Genomic DNA, 19,467 nt, shown 5'->3' on the forward strand with positions numbered 1-19,467 from the left:
CCCTCCCCTAACTGCAAGTGAACTTGGGAAATTCTGGAGTACATAGGAAGTAGAAGATTGACTGAAAGAGGCTATATGATTTGGCTTCCATGAGGCCAGGACCTTATCACTTCATAGTGACATCACTTTTGTGCCCATAAAGCAACTTTTCACCCATGATCTGTAAGTTAGCCCCCAAAAGAGAAGTTTGCTAAGTTAGACTTTGGTAGGATCAGCCCCTTGGTCTGTGTTTGAAATCCTATGTGTGGTGAACATGCATTGTTCACACCTCTCTAGGGAAAATTAATTAATGCCATATTACCCTGTACCGGGGGCCCGGCTCCATCATCCATAGGCCCTGCTTAATATCTCACACCCCAGTTTTGTCACCTCAATAGGAGTCATTACTGTTCAGACATAAGATGTTAGGGTGCTGAACTGTTCTTGGGATGGCTGGTTCATGGAGGACACTGAAAGGCATGGCAGTTATCGGAACTCTACAGTGTGAGTCTGTCCTCAAACCTATGAAGAGCAAGCTGATTAAAAATGAAGAGCTGAAGAACTAGGCTTTTGTCCAGTGGCTTCTTTGTCTTGGGTTTTGATTTAATATCTGGTATTTTGTTCCTGTGATTGATAGACAAGCAAAATCCCTTTCTGGTTGTGCAGTAGGAAAACCCAAAAAGGGCATGAAGCATACAGTCATCCTATATTTGGACCCAAGGGTTAACTGGGCTCATTGGGTGGTTCTTTCATGTGGGTATGAAGACCAGAGGTCAAACTTGAGTGTTGTACCTTGGGGGCTTTTTGAACCAGGTTTTCTCACTAACCTGGAGTTTGATGATCAAGCTGGCTAGCCAGAGAGCCAAAGGGTCTCCCCAGCACTGGGATGGCAGGTGTTTGTTATCACACAGCTTGTTTATATGGGTGCTAGGCTTTGAAACCAGGTTCTCATGTTCCCAAAGCAGCATGTTACTGACTGAGCTACACTCTTATCCTTATTAAGTAGGCCATTCTGGTTTGGAGTTCCTCAGACAGTGGGGGTCAGGTGATTCTGGAACTGATGCTCTGTAAAGGCTCATTCCTTCATGCATCTGGAGCCTAGGCAGCTACTCCTTGGGCCTCTCCCTCAAGGTGCCTTTTCCACATGGGTATTCTAAAAGTCAGCAGAGACCCTGGGATGGGGCTCATTGGCCTTCCTCAGATTCTGGGAAAATTCTCGAACCAATCATAGTGGACAGCATCATCCATGGTCTGGGACTCATCATCTCTCAGATCAGATTTTTGTTGTGGTCTATGAGGCTAGGGAACTCTGGAACAAGCTGAGAAATGTCCTGGTTCCTTAGTGTGGAGAACACTGAAACACTGAGGGGTGGTGGAGATGGCACCAGGGATCAAGGACCAGTCCTGCACCTACAGCTTAGCCTGGCAGCTCCCTCCTGACTATTCACCTTCCAGAACATTCTGTAGACCCATATGCCACCAGGTTCTATACTGGGGAGCCTCAGTTTCTTCTCAAAGCCTTCCATACTCCTGTTGTCTTGGCTATTCTTATAAGAAAAAGAGGCTCTGAGATGGACACACCCATTTGGATGATGGGCAGGTCATGAGGACTCACCTCTGCTTCCACTGAGGTTTTGGTGACCCCCTTTCCCAATGGCATGGCTTCAATGAAGGGTTGGGCATAGTCTCTCCATGGCTCTTATTCCACAGTCTGGCCTGGTCACTGAGAAATTACTCAAACGGTGTCATTTAGAACCAAAACTCATTAGGGCTATACCCCAGCTTCAATTCCATTGCCTCCGTCCCCTCCACTGTATCTTACCCTATTTCTTCCTCTTTTCCTTCCTCACTTTCTCGTCCTTTGCAGTTTTTGACATCTCAGAGAGTGCTCTTGCTGGAGAATGGCCTCTCCCTTCCAGGGTTCAGGGCAAGCGCGGCTCACATCTGTTCCCAGGTGCAGGGTGGTATTAGTGCTAACACCTGCTCTCTGATATTTGCTCGGACACTGGGGCGGGCCACAGAGGTGGTGGGAGCTTGGGTCTCCTGTGTTTACTCAGCCTTTGAGGGCAGCTGCACACCTCTGGCACCCCTGGTTTTTGAATGATCACAGTTGAAGCCCACGGGCTGCCTCGGTAGCCCACTCACTCATCTAAGGCAAACTGTCTGTTACTGGATGTGAAGGACTCAGGTGGGGGTCTAGGGAGCTATGGAGAAGCTAACTCATTGAAAGCCAGATAATCCCCAAACCTCATTTCCCCATTGCAAATGACTGCCTCCAGTCCTGCCCCTTCACCACACCAGCCAAGAAGCCAGTGGACCGCTTTGCCGGGCTCCTTTTATCTTCCTGGCCCGAGGGGGGCATGGGCTAATGATCAGTGAAATCAGAAAAGGCCAAGAGGCCCAGCTAATCCACAAATTGGATCATCCTTCCCTGAATAATCAAGAGAGTGGCTGGCACAAGAGTTGGCTCCTCTCTTTGATCATTGGCGCGCTCAGAACACACCTACATTTGCTTCCTGTGGGAATCCTCTAGGGACTTGAGGGCTGGTTCTGTTTGGTCAAATAAAACTCATATATAGGACAAAAAGAAAAAGAAAAAGAAAAAGAAAAACCAGTGCCCCACCATCCCTGGGGGAGTGTTTTAATTCGACAGGAGAAGGAAACTGAAAATCTACCCTGGTTGTATAAACTCCAGATTTGATGGGTCAGTGCTGATTGGAGCTATTGATGACTCTCTGTGATGATGGGGAATTAACTATATGGAAGCTTTATTGTGCCATTTGTAATTTACCTATCTTAATAGTCATAATTACATTTTGCAATGGTGTTGCCATTCATAATTGAAGTATGAATTACCTTTTGATGGTCCCTGTACAGAGATGGTAATTTTTTTGGTGAAAAGGAAAAAAAAATTATTTGTATTATAAAGTGATTTTTTTTTCTTAATAAGGCTTTCTTTGGGGTTCTTTTAAATGCAGGCATATCTGTGGTTTCCAAGTAATTTGATTGACAAAGCTGCCTTCACATGCAAGCTCTCATGGTTGGGTTGACACGTGACATGGACTTTTGTTACTAATTTGAGTACGTGGGCAGATTTTTTTGCTTGTTTGTGTGTATGTGCATATGTACATGGAGGCCCCAGGTTCACACTGGCCATCTTCTTTATTCTCTCTCTACTTTATATTTCAAGGCAGAGTCTCTCACTGAACCTGAACTTTCTGATTTGGTTCCACTAGTTGAAGAGCAAGGCTCAGGAATCCTCCAGTCTCTGCTTCCCTGGCCCCACAATTGCAAATGTACACCACATGCTTGGTGTTTCCCCTGGGTGCTGGGGCCCAAATGCAGGTCCACACAACAGTGCAATGAGCATTTGATTAACTGAGCCATCTCCTCAGCTCTGGTTTTTAATGATCGTTAGGGGAGCACCTATCCATTCTTGATCTTGACACCAAAGCTGCACAAAACAGATGTCCATTCTTAGCTTGGGAAACTTTTGCATCATGGAATTATGGGAGTGGACCTCCTGGGCAAAGGGAAGTGAATGTGCCACAAAGAGACAGTTGATAGGAAGAGGGACCTGGACCCGGGGACCTCTGATACTGAACTCTGCCTCTGCTACTTGCTATCACAACAACCACAGTCTTCATCAGAGCCTTTACAACTTATTGAAAGCTAAGCCCTAGATCATGCCTGTGGACTACTGACCTCTCCTCAGAGAAGTGGAGGATCATGGTGACTCGAGCTGCTTCTTCCTGCACCTCCCGGTCAGTTATATATAATTTTGCTCTAACTGTACATTGCCCTGTGGTCTACAGAGGTGTAAGAGTACACAGAAAGTCAAGGGTTAACTGAAGTGGGAGAGGAACTCCAGTTTGGCAGCTAGGTGCTCTGGGTGAGACTTCACGGTGGCACAACTGCTTTGATGTCACTTGTAAGTAACCCCTTATCCATGTTCTTCTGTAAGCAAGCCTAGTTAAACTAATTTGTGCCCCAAGTTGGACTTTGGTGGGATGGAGCTGTGTTTGGTTGTTGAAACCTGTAAGGAAGGGCTGGAGATTCCCTTGCCTTTCCCCAGGGAAAGCATTCCTGAAGCTTTTGTGGGCAATGTCATATCCATTCTCAAGCCTCTGCTTCTATCTCCACTCTGCCTCCCGCCCCAAACCCTCCAGTGTTTTCCCATCTGGTCCCAAATCATGTCCAAAGTCTCCCTCATGGTTCCAGGCCCTCATCCCATGTCTGCTGCTGGCCTCTTTCAGCTCTCACTCTCAGGCTCTAACGAGGAAGATCAGCCAAGCTTCACTGGTGGCCCAGAACATTGGCACACATCCTTCCCAGTCCCCAGAAACTTCCTCTGAGCTTTTGCCCAGCTCTCACTGTGACCGCATTCAGGCTGGATGTTAGCTCCTCCAAGACTCAAGGAGATTCAACTCCCTTCTCCTCTGGCCCCTCTGCTGGCTTGATTAACCTCCACACATCTCATCACCACCACCCCAAGTCGTTTGTTGATTTGTCTGCCGTCTTTGCTGATGAAATTGTGAAGCTGTGCAATTAGGGTCTGTCTCATATTGTCCTTGCATCCCCACTGCCTGGGAGTTTATCCGAGTCTCATTCCCGATCATCACAGAATGAAGGACTTGGAAAATGCCAGCTCTAAACTCAACTTGTTTGTGTCCTCAGGATTAGGAACCAGGCAAGGAACAGGTGGAAACTGGTTGATGGTGGTGTTGTTGCTGATGAAACAAGGCCTGATGAAACCCACATCTTTGTAAATATTTGTTGAACATTTTGGACTTAAAGGGCCTCAAGGAACATTCATTGCAAACTGCATCAATTTTTCTTGTTGAACACAGCCTCTCAAACTTGTCTCTGCTTTCCTTCTGCCCTCCCTCTCTCTTTCTTCTCTCTTTCTTTCTCTCTCTTTCTTTCTTTCTTTCTTTCTTTCTTTCTTTCTTTCTTTCTTTCTTTCTTTCTTTCTTCCTTCCTTCCTTCCTTTCTTCCTTTCTTTCTTCCTTTTCCATGACTCCCTTCCTCCCTTCTTTTCTCTTTCTTCTATTTCTCCCTTTTCTTTCCTTCCCTCTCCTCTCCTCTCCTCCCCTCCTCTCCCCTCTCCTCTTCTTTCTTCTCCTCTCCTTCCTTCCTTAACCAAGACCCTCACACATGCCAGGCAAGTGTTCTACCACTGAGCTACCTCCCCAGCCCTGCTTTTCATTTATTTTGAGATAATATCTAGCTAAGTCTCTCAGGCTGGATTTGAACTCTCTCTGTAAACCAGCCAGGCCTTGAACTTGCGTCTGTTCTCTGCATAGCTGTGGTGACGAGTGTAGCCAGGCCTGGCTAGGAGCCACGTTTCTGAAACACCGAGCAAGATTCCTTCTACCCAAGGGCACAGATGTGGCAGTAGACAAGATAGCCGAGCTCAACGCCATGTAGAAGTGTAGGCTTGCCATTGTTCTCAATTTTCGACTAGAAATGCAGTGTTGCTGTACAAATCACATTTGAAAATGTTTGTTATTATGTTTGGGGGTTTGAGACCACTCGCACGTTTGTAGGTTCACTGGAAGAACCCTCAGGACTTAGTACACTTCTGCATTAACAGGGAAACTCAACCATAACAAGATCCTGTGTAGAGTTGTGGAGCTAAGTGTAGGCTCCTCATATATTTATTCCTTTCCCCAACAGAGCTCATATTTCCTCCAGAAACAAAACAATGGCGACCCCTTCTTCGTGTGTGTGTGTGTGTGTGTGTGTGTGTGTGTGTTTGTGTGTGCATGCATGTGTGCATGTGTGCTGTTTCTGGCCAAGGCTGTCTGCCACTTTTCCACTGGAGAGGGGGCTCATTCTTGTAGTCCCCATGCTCGGGAACTGGAGACAGGTGCATTCTCAGTGCTCACTGGCAAGTCTAGGTGAGTTAGTGGACCCCAGGTTCCAGGAAGAGACTGTGCCTCAAAATAGCATGGTGGAAGGCTCCTGAGGTTGCCAGTGGCACCCATATATATATGTATGTACATCCTTTCACACACATGTGCAGCAGCACACATAAGAACTACCCCCCCACACACACAAATAAGCTTTTTGTTATGAGACCATTCAAACACACATAAAAAGAAACCACACTGTGAATATCTGTGTCCCATCCCCCTGTTGTGACACACCTATTTGACTCATCAATGTCCTCACCTACTTCCTGTCCACCTAAGGGTATTTAAAGCAAATCTCAGAAACTGCATCTTACATATAATAATACTTTACCAGGGACCTAAAATGATAAGGACTCATGAGAAGAGTCTCTTGGAGGGGGCTGAGCAGATTCACAGCTTGGTCTATAAAGTGCTTGGTTTACAAGCATGACGATCTGAATTTCATTCCAAGAATGAATTCCATGTTAAAAAAGAAAGGAAGGAAGGAAGGAAGGAGAGGAAGGAAGGAGAGGAAGGAAGGAGAGGAATGGAGGGAGGAAGGAAAAAACAAAAGGAAGGAAGGGAGGGACGGAGGGAGGAAGGGATGGATGGAGGGAGGGAGGGAGGGAAGGAGAAGGAAGGAAAGGAGGGAGGGAGGGAGGGAGAAAGGAAGGAAGGGAGGAAAGAAGGAAGGAAGGAAGAAAAGTGAGCCTGGAGGCATGCACTTGCAGTCTTAGCTCTGGGGAAGCAGAGCAGGCAGTCCCTGCTGCTCAATGACCAGCCAGCTAACCTACTTGGTGAGTTCCCATCCAGCCATCCAGCAAGAGATTCTGTCCCCAAAAGCAAAGTGGACAGTGCCTAAGGAAGGACACTCGAGGCTGGCCTCTTCCTTCACCTGGGCACACACACAGTGAGTGAACATAGGATGGCTCCATACATAGACAAATGCTAAGAATGCGGCATGAATTGAGGACCATGACTGATCTATTTTTGTGTATTAAGATAAGGGTCAAAGTGTAGGATGTGGGGATCTTGGAATTTGACCTTAATAGCCGTGAGGGAGCCAGTTGAGATTTAAGGCATGGTGTGTTACATTTGCCTCCCATTTGTTTTATTTATGTCACTGTGGTTGCAAAGGGGTAAGATCATGTGGGATCGGAAGAAAAAGCCAGAAGGAAGTTAAGCTTTTGTGCTAGCCATAAAGTGAGTGCGCTATACTAGTGCCCAGTGGTAGAGACAAAAGGAGGGCAGGGCAACTAGGTAGAGTTCAAGGCTGATTCAAAGGTAATCAAGCTGGCTGAAGGGATAGATTTGGTGGTGGTAGTGGGGTATGTGTGTACATAGATGTGTTTGCATGGAGTCCAGAGCTCAACCATGAGATCATTCCTTGTGTGTGTCGATGTAACTTACTTTTTGAGACAGGATCTCCAGTTGATCCCAGAGCTTGCTGATTTGGCTAGGCTGGGTAGACAATCGGCCCCAGGAACCCACCTCTCCCAGCTTTCCAGTGCACTGGGATTACAGGAGTGTGCTACCACTCCCGGCTTTTTTTTTTTTTTTTTTTTTTAGATGACCTCAGGTTATTACACTTGCAACAGACTGAGCCATCTCCCCAGCCTGAAGAGATAGTCTTTTAAGGCCTCCATCTGAGTTAAAGGAAGAAGAAGGGAAGCCAGATTAATCTCAATAGCTAACATTTATTGAGCACAGTCAATATAGTTGAGTGCTAGGAATGTGGTAGGTTAAAACCCTATTTCTTTCATGACAAGGTTTTGCTGTGTTATTTCTATTTCAGACACAGGATAATTGAATCTCTGAAAAGCCACTAGTCCAAGACACAAAAACCATTCATGGTTGTGATGGCTTTGAAGTGTGTCAGGTTGGCTAGACTAAGTGGATTTTGCAAACAAACAAACAAACGCAAACCCACCCTTTCTTGTAAGGCTTAGCAAGGTGAATTGGGGGTGGGGACTAGTGGTGGGCATTCCGTAGCTTGCACATGGGGACGCTGCTCTTAGGGATCGGTTTGTCATTGTCAGACAGCAGGTGGCCCTGACTCACTTTCCCCTGTCTCATCCCTGAGATTGCTGACTCCAAGGAAGGGGGAGTAGGGTCTCTACCTTTTGTATGGTGTAGTGGCATGTGTGCATGTGTGCATGTGTGTGCGTGCATGCGTGTGTGTGTGTGTGTGTGTGTGTGTGCGTGTGTGTGTGCATGCGTGTGTGTGTGTGTGTGTGTGTGTGTGTGTGTGTGTGTGTATGTATGTGTGTGGTCAGTTGTGGTGGTATTGTGTTCCCAAAAATATTGTGCACCCTAATAAACTTATCTGGGGTCAGAGACAGAACAGCAGCAATATTAAACATAAAGGTTAGGCAGTGGTAGCACATGCCTTTAATCCTAGCATTCCAGAGGCAGAAATCCATGTGTTCAAGGATACAGCCAAGCATGGTTTGGCTTTAATCCCAGAGAGCCAGCCTTTAATCCCAGGGAGTGATGGTAGAAAGCAGAATGGTATATATGGCGTGAGAACCAGAAACTAGAAGCATTTGGCTGGTTAAGCATTTGGCTAGTTAAGCTTTTAAGTTTTGAGCAGCACAATTCAGCTGAGAGCCATTTGGATATGAGGACACAGAGGCTTTCAGTCTGAGGAAACAAGATCAGCTGAGAAGTTGGCCAGGTGAGGCTAGCTGTGGCTTGTTCTGTCTCTCTGACCTTCCAGTGTTCACCCCAATACCTGGCTCAGGTTTGATTTTATTAATAAGGCCATCTAAGATTTCTGCTACAGTCAGTGTCAGGCATGCTTCCTCAGCTGCTGTCCCTTGCTGAACCTCTCTGTTCAGACAATGTCTTTCACTGGACTTGAACTTGCCATGTAGATAGACTGGCTGGTTAGTGGGTTCTAGGGATGTGCCTGTCTCTGCCTCCCCTGAGCTGTAAGTACAAGCATGACTTTTCAAAATGCCTCCCTTGGTTCTGTTCAAAATGTGATTTCTGAAAGTTGGACTCAGGGTCTCCTGCTTGCAAGGCAAGCACTTTTCACAAGAATGACCCCATCTCCTGACTCCCGCCATGGAGTCTGTAACAGAAACTCCAGCTTCAGCAGGGCACGCACATCACCAGACTTAGAGGCAGCAAAAACTGACCTGGCTTTAGCCCCTCTTCCCAGGCTCCAGCTACTTCCTGTGTGTGAGTCTCAGCTGATTCACGTCTCCATCTTCCTTCCCAAGCTGCCTGTCCAGCAGGCATCAGCTCTGAAGTTAGAGCCGGCCCTCACAACTGAATAAGGCCAGCATCCTATAAAAGCACCTGGATGTATATAAAATTATAAATCTGTATCTCAGTTTGTGAGTCATGTGTATGTACATATACGTACATATCTTATCAATCCTACCTACACATGCATGTCTGTGTATGTATGTATGTACATATGTATGTATATAAGTATATGAATGTGTTTACCTACCTACTTGTCTATTCATTCCATTCTATTTATGTATGTGTGTGTCTCTGTGTGTAAATATATGTATATGTGTATATATGTATATATACATATATATGCATGTATGTATACATCCAGATATCTATCCATTTGTCTGTCTAACTATCTGCCTACCTGCCTTCCTATCTGTCCATTGATCCATCTGTATCACTTAGTGGTTTTGTTCCTGGTATTAGTCCTGATCAATCACGTGCTCAGTGGTGCAGTGAGGATCTGACCTCAGGCTGTCTCATCCCAATATCTCAACATCCTCTGACTCAGCTTACACAGCAGTGGGAAGGGATCTTCTCAGGGAGACTAAAACCACAGTGCTCCCACAGCCTTGGGGTGGGGGAGTTTCAGGTGAATGGACACCCCAGAGGAGCTTTGTGTGCTGTGGATAATGAGGAAAAGGATATCAATGTGGGTTGTCTAAAATTCGAAAGAAGCTTTATGGTGGGGGGACTTGATTTAGGGCTTCCAGGCTGGAGGGAGCTGGTTAAAGGCATGAGAAGAGGGTGCGTGTTGTGAGTGGGCAGACAGCCTGAGAAAGGCCCCGGCAGGAATAAGCAGGGACCAGGGAGACGAGCCTGAACACTCCAGGAAGGCTGTATTGATTATGTGGCCGTTTCTATCTACTCAGGTCCATGAGTTAAACTTCCCCAAGGGTCTGGTAGACTCTGGGTACTGTGTATTGCACCTGGCAGGCACATTTCTAGTGTGATTAAATTCAACCTTCCTCAGACATTTTGTGAGCACCTAGTATACAGCAGGGTAGTATTCAATATCCATGTGAATAAAACATGAACTGTATCCTGGAGAAACTGGCTTTCTGGTTATTGAAATTCTATTTATTTTGGCTAAATTGGATTGAGTGGAAAAGTCGGGCCAATGGCAGGGCTGACCCTGCATGTCTGTTCCATTCCTGGCTAACTGCATGTAAGAACTATGAAACTGCAGTCAATCTGGTACCCATCCATCCCAACATCTGTTCTCCAGAAGCTAGTTAGCTCTACCTACCTATGAGCTACATCCATGTATACTTGAAATTCACCCACTTATTATTTTTTTCTTTAGGTTAGTGGGGAGAAGGCTACAAAACTAGCCACATATGAGATAATGTTTAAAAAATAGGTAAGTGCAGATAAAATAGAGAAAGCTGGGGAGATTCCCTAGTGAGCACAGTATTCGTTTGTAAGCATGAGGACCTGAGTTCAGTCTCCGGAGCCATATAAAATCAACAGGGTGTAATAACACACGCTTGTAATCCTAGCTCTGAGGAAGCTGAGAGGCGGTTTCCTGGGACTCGCCAGGTGAGTTCTAGGTAAAGGAGAGACCCTGTCTTGAAAAGAAAATTAAAATTAAAAGGTGGATAGTGAGTGTCTGAGGAATAAATAGCACCTGAGGTGACCCTCTGGCCTCCACACACTCATGCACACACACACACAGAAGGTAGAGAGAAAAAGCTACAGAAATGTCAAGTACTGATAAATGTCACTGATCATTATAATAATCAGTTATTACAACTGAGTCTTATGTTCAGTGCTGACTATATGTTGGAAACTTGGGTGCAAAGGAAAAAGAAAAAGAACACACAGCAATCTATTCAGTCTGGAATATCCAAAGAGCAAAGGAAGGCAAGCCTGAAGAGGTAGGCTGGCCCCAGCATCATGTGGAGAGAAGACTTCCTGGTCTGGTGCTGTGTAAAGACAGCAGGGAACAGAATGGACAGATTCCTGCATTGGGAGCTGCAAGGGCAGGGAACCGCTCCTCAAATGTTTCTCCTAAGGACCTCCCACTAAGGCAACAGCATACATTAAGTCTAGTTCCAGCTTTTCTGTGGTCAACTAAGACAATAATCCCAACTGCATTAGTCTCGCGTTTGTTCATGTTCAAGAGAGAGAGCCTGAGGAATCCCAAGGCAGAGCCCTAGACAGCTGGCCTTCGACCACTGTCTTTCAAATATATCCTAAGAGCCTTGTACCAAAGAACTTCAGTCTCCACCTCAGAAGGATTCCTTGTCTTGAGATACATCTTCTCGTCTCACAAATTGCTGTGTTCCAGGGGAAGGGTGTCAGAAGTATGATCCCCTACCTTCCATCCTTCTTTTTCAGAGCAAGAGACAGAAGCCTGATGTGAAGATGGTCTTTTGAGGCTGGAGATGCGGCTCAGCAGTCAAAACTACTTGCTGCTCTTGCAGAGGATCCAAGTGTGGTTTCCAGAACACGCCAGGTGGCTCTCAACCACCTGTAACTCCAGCTTCAGGGAATTCATTCCAGCACCTACTTGCCTCCATGGGCACCTGCACATGTGTGTACAACGCCCCACCTCAACACTCATACACATATAACTGAAAAATTAAATAAACCTCAAGAAAAAAGGTCTCTCAGGCTGAGGTTTAGATGAGTGCCTGAGGACAGGGCTCAGTTGGTAAAATGCTTGGTTTGCAAGCATGAGGACCTCAGTTGGATCCCCAGAACTCATTTTGAAAAGCTAGGCATGGTGGTACAAGTTTGTAAGTCCAGTGATAGGGAGGCAGGGACAGGAATAGCCCTGGGACTCACTGGCCAGCCAACCTAGCCTAATGGAAGAGCCCTCAAACCAGTGTGACAGGCACCTTGGAAATGACACCCAAGCTTTTGACCTCTGGCTTACATGTGCATATATGCATGAGCACACGCTCAGATGAATATCCCTTTTCTTCAGCCCCAGAAAGTCTTGGGAACTCAAGCAGCATGATCCCTCCAGCTCCAATATTGAGGGCCTTCATGGCCACTACAAGCTGCTGGTTCTTGATGTGTGTGTGTGTGTGTGTGTGTGTGTGTGTGTGTGTGTGTGTGTGTGTAGGGTGTAGGGTCTGGCCCATTAGCCACCCACTTACCAAGTTGTTATCTCCTCATTCTGGTTAGCGTCTCAGCTGAGTACAATGTGTTAAGATCCATGTTAAGACCCTTAGATTTTGCCTCAAGTTTACAACAAACCCTTGAAGATTCAAGGTCAGCACTGGGGATTCAAGATCACCTGGACTCATGAATGGTCAAGGTGAGCACTCTGTCCCTAAGGCCATTTGACAATGCCTGGCTGGATCTCCTGTCTCTCTGGGCTGATGATTTCTCCAGGGAGGGGCTGGAAATGGGGCTTCTTTCCCCTCTTGGGTTACTGCTCCTGTCCTGTAGGCAGTAGATATTTTATGCATAACCACATCAAGAAGTAAATCTCAGGAAGCACTGTCTGCCCACCTTGCCTACCAAGAAGCACACCATAAAGGTGGGTGGAAGAGCCTCACCCACTTCCCTGCTTCTCCAACTGCCCTGTATGGTCCAGGCTCTGTGTGCTCCAGACGCCACTCTCTGTATCTTCCTCTCCCCTCCAACTGCTTGAGTTTCCTCTGCATTCACAGCCCTGCCACACTCCCCACCTGGCACAGTCTTCTCATTGTACAGCTCTGGTCATGTGGATTCCTGTTCTGGAAACTTCCAAGGCTCTCATCACACTCCGAATAAAGCACAGGCTCACACCTCAGAAACTGAGCTCACCAAAGGCCCCGAACCTCCTTTCAAAGCCCAGAGAAGGGGCAAATCACAGGCTTGAGCAGCCAGGGAAGGCTTGTGGGATGGTGAAACTATTAGCTTTAAAACCATCGACTTTATATGACTTGAAATCATGTGGGGGAGGGTCTCAGTGAGGGATTTTCTAGGTCAGGTTGGCCTCTGGGCATGTCTGTAGGAGAATTGTCTTGCTCTCACCGAATGGTATGAGAAGACCCAATCCGCTGTGGGTGGTACCTTCTGGTAGTGATCTGATAAAAGGATCTGGAAGAAGAGAAACTTCACTGCCTCTAGTGTGGCTCTCCAAGAGGTCTCCAGTGCCAGCGTGGGACTGCTGAGATATCCAGGCCCATGGACTGATCATCTACAGAGTGCTCAGCCTCTCTGGTGTGAGCAGCCAGTGTTGGACTACCTGGACCTTATCACGTAAGTCAGCTCAATGATCCTCGTTAAGTATGTACTTATTCTATTGGTTCTGTTCCCCTAGAGAACTCTCAGTAAAACAGAGGGGAAGACATGTCAGTTGCTCTTGAAGAAAGCTAGCCTGTATCATCTCTCGGGTAGCCCTCCTTGCTTCCCTGTGTGTGTGTTTCTTCTAGACTGAAGATCTCCACTGACCAATGTCACCTTCTGGATTCTTGAAAAGACTCCATTCCTTTGGTTCCTAGTGTTTCCTCCATTCTGCACTTGGATTTTGTCATGACTATTTCACATTAGAAGCTTGCTATCACCACTCATGTTTTCCTCAGAGTGGAGCTTTTCAAGATCATCCCAATAGTGTCTGAATGAATAGGTTTCTCTTTATAGTTTCCAGAAGAAGACAGGATGGACTTTAATGGAGGATGGAGTCATGGCCTGCTGAGTGTGGAGAATATGTGCCAGAGAGCTCAGAAACTGGGTCTTGAAAGCTGAAGTCAAGGATGGCCATGCTGTGATCCAATGCCCTTGGTCACATGCTCTGGCCTCAGTCTAAGCTCGGATTCTCAGCATCTATTTTTCACATGTATGCCTTTGGTCACAAAGTCTGTATCTATTAGTGAATGGGGAGGAATAGGGTGGAGGGTAAATAGGGGGGAGGGAACAGGGGAGTAAGGAAGCCTCCAGGCCAGGGCACCAGGGCTCCAGGGCCATTTGTCATTTTCTGTTGAGTTACAGCATAGAAAGACCCCTAGGTCACCTCTTGGTACAAAAAGTTGGCATTGGATTAGAGAATGTGTGTGTGTGTGTGTGTGTGTGTGTGTGTGTGTGTGTGTGTGTGTGTTTGGGGGGGCAGTGTTGAAGATGTGAGTCAGTGGGTGAAGTGTTTGCCATGTAGGCATGAGGACCTGAGTTCAGTGCCCAGAACCCACGTGAAAAAGTTGGGGGTAGTGGCTCATATCTGTAATCTCAGCACTTGGGAGGCAGAGACAAGAGGACCCCTGGGACTTGCTAAGCATCCAGCCTAGTCTAATTTACAAGCTCTAAGTCCTAGTGAGAGACCTGTTTCAAAAACCAACATGGCCGGGCAGTGGTGGCACAGGCCTTTAATCCCAGGACTCGGGAGGCAGAGGCAGGTGGATCTCTGTGAGTTCGAGGCCAGCCTGGTCTACAGAGTGAGTTCTAGGAAAGGTGCAAAGCTACACAGAGGAACCCTGTCTCAAAAAACAAAAACAAAACAAAACAAGGCTCAAAAACCAACATGGAGATTTCCTAAGGAAAAACATCTGAGGTTGACCTCTGACTTGGAAATATGTTGACATACCTACCTGCACATACATGAGCATTGGCACCCACACATACACCCAAACACCTACATGCCCCCCACACCCACATATCCACACACCCACACACTCAAACATCCACATATCCACACACCTACATACTCACACGTCCACACACCAACATATCCATACATCCATACACACACATACATACTCACATGCCCACATATCCACACACCCACACACTCACATGCAGAAAAAAAGTTTTCCATCTCAGAATTACATAAAACAATGAAGGAGCTGAAAACACCCATCTTTACCTGCTCATCCCTGAATTTGAAAAGGGACTGCTGCCATGGTCCCCTGACAGAGCCCAGCCCTCTCGATTCCTTGACCCAAACTGAAAATACCATCTCAGTGATGGAGCAAGAATTATGCCATTTTTGGGCAAAACAGCAAGAGCATCAATGTGGACGGCCATGTTTTACAGCCTCGGTGATTTCACATGCAGGCCCATCTCCACCTGCTGGGTATTTGGATCTGTGACTAGGCTGTAAAAGGCCTCACCACAACCTAGTTCAGGCTATTTTCCCCCAAAAGGGCAAACTGGAAGACATGCATTTTGAAGGGCATGGAGAGCCTCTGAAATCCGTCAACAGCTCTCCTCAGCGCTTCATTTTAACGAGCTGAGTGACAGTGGCGGACGAAGAAATAACAGCCCCATCTCTGTATTTTGTAATGAATAATAAAGTATTTTAACCTCTTTAGGGACTTAACACCACGTTAATCCTTTAATCCCTGGAAAAACCAATTTTGTTGACATGAAAAGGGGATATTTAACTTCATCCAATTAATTTTCTACCTTGGAGATGCCATGATTATGAAGATTAGATTGAATAGATTCATTAGCGCCACCGCCGTGTGCATCAAATAGTGGCTCGGACTCCAAAAACCAGCCTCCAAAGAAGAAATTCCCTGTCACCGTTTGTTTACATTCACTCAGTGTTTCTGCAGAGGCCTGGCCTGGAGTCCTAGCACTGCACCTGGACACCTCCATCGGCACAGCCGGGTCTCCAGCCAGCCGCTCAATCGTGGCTCACAGACATCCTTTCAGTACCAGCTCACAGCATCTCTCTGAGTCCCACATAAGAAACCACACTTGTAAGGAGCCTGCGCCGCATGCTGCTGAAACATTCCCAACAGGAACCTGCACTGCATGCCGCTGAAACATTCCCAAGAGCAGAACATCAGCTAAGTGTGACGTCAATTTTAAATTACGGAGCAGGGGAAGCACACAGCTCAAAACCTGCTCAGAACAATGGCATGGAATTGGAGATGGGAGATAAAGGGTCGGAGATTTAATTATTTTTGCTTCTGGACTTCAGCGCGCGCGCACGCGCACACACACACACACACACACACACACACACACACACACACGGCAAGGTTTTAATTCTACACCCTAGACAGATCTGAGTTTACAGGGATGAAGGTGAGGAGATGAGAAGCTGCGGAGGTAACAGTGGTGTCACATACGTTTAGTGCTAGGACAAGAAGGCTCTGGCTCTTCCTACTGAAGATGATCCCTTTGGGAAGGGGCAAAGAAGGACACAGGAAGGAATAAAAGAATAAAAGGACAGGGGAAATACCGGGGTGTGCCTTTATTCCAACAGTCATGTGTGTGTGTGTGTGTGTGTGTGTGTGTGTGTGTGTGTGTGTGTGTATTTTTATGTACGAGTGTGTGTACATGTATGTGCACATGTATTTGGAAGTCAGAAGTCAATGTTGGGTGTTGTTCTTCAGGAGTCATGTTTTTTTTTCTGATTAGATTTGCTTGTTTAATCTACCTATCATTTATTTACTTATTTGTTTATTTTATGTGTGAGGCATGTGTGTGCCACAGCATGCACATGGAAGCCAGAAGACAATGTGTAGGATTTTTTTTTTTTTCTCTTTCAACTGTTTGAATCCCAGGAATTGAACTCAGATCATTAGGCTCGGCTGAAAGCAGCTTCACCTGGCAGCACATCTCACCCACCCCTCCTACCCCATGTGTGTAAAACAGGCCTGTCACTGAACCCAGAGTTTCCCAATTTGATTAGGATGGCTGACCAGTGAGCCCCAGGAACCGGCCTGTCTCGGCCTCCCCAGCACCAGGTGGGTGTGGGGGGGATATTCTAAGCATTTACCACCATACCCATTTTTTTTTTTTTATATGAGGTTTGAAAATCAAACTCAGGTCCGCACACGTGCTTGCGCATTAAGCACGTAAGTGGCTGGGCTGTCTCCCAGTCCTCCCAGTGGCCATTTCTAAGAGATGAAGAGCTATCATGGACCAGCTGGCAGCCAGAAGTAAGTACAGATGACCAGGCTGCCCATTCCTCCTGTGTCTTGCTCAGTGCTTGGCATGCCGACAGTGCCTTCTGGCACTTTCTGCTGAGGAATGGTGGGGTGGAACAGCCAAGACATGACACAGACGATTTCACAGGGCTCGGGCTGTAGCTTACTGGTAGGGAGAGCCCTTGCCTCATATGCATGATGCTGCACGCTCCGTCGTCAGTGACTGCCCAATCTAATAAGGAAAGCCCAGATGTGTTCATGGGGCCCGTGACACAGAGCGAGGGCAGGAGGCCGGGAGAGCTTTGTCTCCTGGCTGGGCCACCCTGGGTGGACTCTGAGGTTCTGTCTCCTGCCTCTGTAGCCTCAGGTGGAGGTTTGGACTCTTTCAGCTAGGAGAGAATGGTGTCAACCTGTAAGAGCTCTTCTGGAGTTTCTGTCCTCAATGCTGTGGAGCCCTGGGCTCAGGAGCCTACAAAGGGCAATTTCCCTGGGAGAGAATTGATACATGGCTTGACAATTTAACGTGTGGCCATTTCTTAATATTAGCATATAGAGTATTAGTATTTTCATTATGGGATTTTTAAACAGTTTGTTTTTGTTGGTCTTCCTCCCTCTCTCCTCCCTATCTCTTGGCCACTCCTTGTACCCTTTCACACCCAGTGACTTCTTTTAGTGTGTGTGTGTGTGTGTGTGTGCGCGCGCGCGCGTGCGTGCGTGCGCGCGCACATGAATGCATTCAGGTCAGAGGACACCCTCAGTATCATTCTTCAAGCGCTTTTCACCTTGTTTTTTTTGAGACAGGGTCTCTCACTGGCCCAGAACTTGCCAATTCGGCTAGTAAAACGAGTGAGCCCTAGGGGTTCACCTGCCTCTGCTTACCCAGTGCTGAGATGACAAGTGTGTGGCACCCTCTTGCCAGGCATTTTAATTTTTAAAATGGGATTTATCCTATATCATGTCCTCATACTTGCAAGGCGACCTCTTCACAACTGAGCTATGCCCTGGCACCCACAACCCTTAACCCATTTTCATATCACGTTCTACCTCGCTCCAATCCTCGAAACATCTGTTTCCTCCCCAGTGTGGCCTCATTTCTGGTTATGTGAGGCATACCCTCACTTGTATTCATGGAAGTCAAAGGAATGGTTGATTTGAGAGTCAGGATTCTGCTCTCTGGTCCTTTCTAAAATCACTTTCCCAGAATAAGATCCACATGAAACATGCAGTGTTTGTTTTTTTTTTTTGAGTCTGAGGTACCTCACATAATATTTTTAATTACCTATTTTCCTGAAATGTTCATAATTTCATCTTACTTCGAGGCTGAATATGATTCCACTGCTTATAGACACAGTTCATTATCCATGCATCTGCTGATGGACATCTAGGCTGGTTCCACTTCCTAACTACTGTGGCTAATGCAACAATAAACACGGATGTATAAATATCTCTGCAGGAGGACATAGAGTTCCTTGGAAATAATAGAAGCTAATGGATTATTGAGGTCACCTATTTTTTACTCTCAATTTTGCACTTGAAAGGTGAGGGATTTGCTTACCTCACATTAACTAATCTGGACAACTGATTTCAGAAAGGACTAGAACTTAGCACCCTGACTGTCAAGCCAGAGCCATGACCACCTGAGGTTGTCTGGCTCAGGAGGAATTTCTCATCTCACCTGTTTTCAGGGGCCTGCAATGCAGACCCATCCCAGCTGATTTTCTATCCTTCAAAGGCTGGGCTGTGGTGGCTTAAATAAAGTTCCACAGAATTCACTCCACAGAGATCTGTAGTGGGTAGCCATTCCAACCTTGATCTGGAAGTTCCAACCCCCCATTGAGGCTTCAGTAACTGTCACACCTACAAGGCGGGGCCAAGGGAGGACCCTGAAGCCCCAAGATCCGGATGCGCCATCTCTTTTAGTTCCTGGACCCTGGACGCTGGAGGTAGACCAAGCAGGGTTCTCCAGAGAACACTGCTGGACTGCACTGCGTCTTCCCCAGACCCTGCAACCTACCTATCCCTTCATTTGTAAGTTATGCCACTAAATAACCTCCCCCCCTTTTAATTACGTGGAGTGGCCTTAATAATTTCACCAATAGAGATCCCATTGTCCACTGTCCACTTTGGAGCATCAACTAAGACTGGTACCCATAGACTCTAAAACCTGTTTGCCCCCCATCACTAAGTGAAGTCTTTGCTGTATCCCTTTCATCAAACTTTGTCTCATGTTCTCTGACAGCTAAGCCATGTAATCATGAAGGGCTAGCCTTATTTTTTTAAGAAGGCAATTAGCTCTGGCTCTTCACCAGGGACCAGTTCCTAGGCCTTGGGAGGTGACTAAACAGTAATTATAATAAAAGTGGTTAGATTTCTGCCCTCTACCCATCCTCTCCTAACTTGTACCAGTGATGGAGAAGTTGAAGCTCTAAAGGGATGAGGGTCACTGATTGTCTGTATAGCAGTGTGGGGTACAGGGCTATCAATGAGCTTAGTGGCTTGTGAAGAAGTTTGGTCTTAGAAGGACT

The sequence above is a fragment of the Peromyscus leucopus genome, chromosome 15, assembly GCF_004664715.2.
Source record: "Peromyscus leucopus breed LL Stock chromosome 15, UCI_PerLeu_2.1, whole genome shotgun sequence".
NCBI lineage: Eukaryota > Metazoa > Chordata > Mammalia > Rodentia > Cricetidae > Peromyscus > Peromyscus leucopus.